Source organism: Pipra filicauda, unplaced genomic scaffold (assembly GCF_003945595.2).
Source record: "Pipra filicauda isolate LSUMZ 115617 unplaced genomic scaffold, ASM394559v2 scaffold186_size1760508_pilon, whole genome shotgun sequence".
Lineage (NCBI taxonomy): Eukaryota > Metazoa > Chordata > Aves > Passeriformes > Pipridae > Pipra > Pipra filicauda.
The window spans coordinates 1,553,061-1,556,147 of NW_024104294.1; positions in this window are offsets into that span (position 1 = coordinate 1,553,061).

Here is a 3,087-nt window from a genome sequence, read left to right on the forward strand (position 1 = left end):
AAGGGAAAAGGAACAAAACCAAAATAAAATATATATATATCCTGATTAGTGGCCCAATATCTAAACAACTAAAAGAGTTAGCAAAGAAATATCTCACTACTCTCCTGGGACAACCGAGAGTCGCTCCGGAACTATCGCCGGCAACCTCTGCCTCCCAGGGTCGGCAAGGCCTAACCAGGCCTCGCTCCCCAACACGGCAGACTCAACAGCAGGGAACCTGCACCTCCAAGCCGCCGGAAGGAAAGAAGAGAGCGAAGGCCTCTCCTCCTTTCTTCTTATAACCTGGCTTACGTAAAAATCATAGGGAATACTGGGTAAATCTGGACCCTTCCTTGGTTACAAACTGGTCACCAAGGAAGGCCTAAGCTAAACTACCACAAGCACCCAAGAGCCCTGGGGCAGAACTCCTTCCATTCTGCTGCACAACGAGGCAGTGCAATAAGTCACAGCCTAAAACTAAGCTTTTAAGCTTGGGAATTATGTACCTAAACAGTTTACATCTGACTTTTTGAGGCAGGGGCCAGGTTGGCTCCAGCTTACTGAGATGCTGTAGCTGCAGGACACTGAGCAGTAACTGGAGCACATACTGGTCAAGACCAGATACAGGCATTAAAGTAGTTATTGCCATACTTTTTTGGCCCCTGAAGTCTATCTCAGCTGGATGCACTGCAGTGTAATCGCCTTGACACACAGACACAAGAGCAACTTTAAAGAACTCCTCTGTGATAAAACAGCAGGACTTGCCTGAGCTCAAGCGGAGCCCTCAGCTGCAGAGGTTAAGCAGATACAGTTGATGCCCCAATTGAGCAGAGCTAAAAAAGGAGATTATGTGAGTGCATTTGCTCTTGCCTTCATTCCTCCTGTCCTCCAAATGGACTAAAGCTTTGCCCTGTCAAACTCTGAGAAACAATGTGCTCCATCTGTTAGTCTTGTCTTGCTGCTTTTCCTGTAGAAATACAGTGGCTTTCCAAGTTAAAATCAAGGCCTCCAGATCCTTGATGCTGTGTGTCTAGAGGAGGCATTATTAGCCTGAGCTTGTAGGTGGGGAACAGACAGATTAACCAATTTGCCTCTAGATTACTCACAAAGCCCTTAGCTGAGCCCAGGGCTGAACTCAAGACCTGTCTCCCAGCCAGTCCTTCAGTAAGACTTTTCTTCTCTCCAATAGGATCTGTGATTTTTCCATAGAAAAACTGTAGAAATTATCTGTTACCACTTCTGCACATAAATTTCCATATCTGAGGTTGACAGAAGGAAGAAAAACAAGACAATGGGGAGTAAAGTCAGAGAAGGTAGCATATGATAGCTGTCAAAACTATTCAGGGCTGAGATTCCCAGGTTTATACATCCAAAGAACTGAGTCAGCTTCCTCCCAATAAGCATTTATTGGGACCACTGACCACTTCCAAGGTCAGCATGTGCCAGATACTAACATTAATTACAGCAGAACAAACAGCTTTTAGCAATCATGAAATTCATCATTCTTGGGTGCTGATAAGCCTGTTCCCAGTCCTACTCCAACTTTGTTATTTTTAATAACTTACTCTGGAAGGATTTAGAATGTGAGTTCCCTTTTCCATTCATTCCTTTCTGTTAGTACAGCCAGGGATTCTAGCAGTTGGTTTCAAGTGATATTTACTGCTAAAAGCCTGCCAGACATGCTGACTGGTAAATATGCATTAAATTGAAAAAAAAAAACAAAAACAAAAACAAAACAAAAAAAAAAAACCTCTCTTTCTGTTGATGCACTGGATTTCTGTGGTCAACTTCACACCACCTAGACAATTTCATACCAAGGGAAAATCTAGTTTTGAATTCCAGAACTTCAAATATTAGTAGCAGCATAGAAAATGAGCACAAAAAATGGTGTTGTCAGTGGCCTTCCCTCAAACAGCCAGCAACATTCTTAGCCAGTAAATGCTAAAGCCTGTAGGCTCCAGCTCTAGTCTGTTATATCACATATTCCTGCAATTCCATCTTCTAGTTCAGTCTTGCTGGAGACTTACTGCACTGGGACTTTAGGAGGGGACACTGAACTCTTGGGGGCTTGTGCTGGTTTAGCACCTGCGGACCCTTCCAGCCACAAAACTTCATGGGTGGCCGAGGTAACCCTGATGGCCACAGCAGCTTCCCTTATGCACTTCATGAAGGACACGATCAGCAGGTCTGACAACACCTCTACTTCCACTGAAAACCCAGGTGCCTGTGCAGAGCCTCAGCTGGGAAAAACCTTTGAACCAACTGCAAAGCTCCAGGAAGCCCTTTCCAGCCTTTTCACCCTGGAAAAAGGAACCAGGGTTCCTCTATTCTTCTCTCATTCCCCAGGTTTCATAGCTGGGGAGAATCCAAGATAACTTTCACAGAAGAGGACAACCCAGCCTTGTGAGATGTTTCGGTCAGGTCTATGCACACAACACTCAGTTTTGGAGGTCAGACCACACGGAGACCTGAAAGACTTTCAAATGTGTCAAACTGACATAAAAATCTAGTTGGTGGCAGTAAAAGATGCAGAACTGAATCTAGATTACAAAACAAACTCACAAAGCCTTCAGTAGTTCAGATGCAGTTCATACTGTGCAGAACTATTACAAAAACATTGCTCCAAAAGCACTTCCCAACATCTGCACTTTTTAAAGTCACAATTAAGGGCTGCCGAATGTTCTGTTCCTGTTGTTTTTCCCAAAAATCATGTCTTGGCAGAAAAAATGTTACATCTTTTCTGCTGCAATGTCCTTCCTGTGCCAGCTACAATGCCAAGCATCATTTATAGCCACATAAAGCCAGAATGAGCTTATACAAGACTGTCTTAGTAAACCCAAATTGAATTGCAAACAGATCCACTTCTTTGTGTAGCAAATCTGTTATCACAAATCTAGGATCTAGAGAAGTGCAAGCCTGTATAACAGAAAAGCTCATCAATTGAGTCCTGTTGTCCTCACTCAGGTAGAATCATATAACCATGTAGGCTGGAAAAGACCTTTAAGGTCATCAAGTCCAACCCAGTACTACCCATCCTAAACCATGGACTAAACCCTGTTCCCTAAGCACCACATCTACATGCCTTTTAAATACTTCCAGAGATGGTGA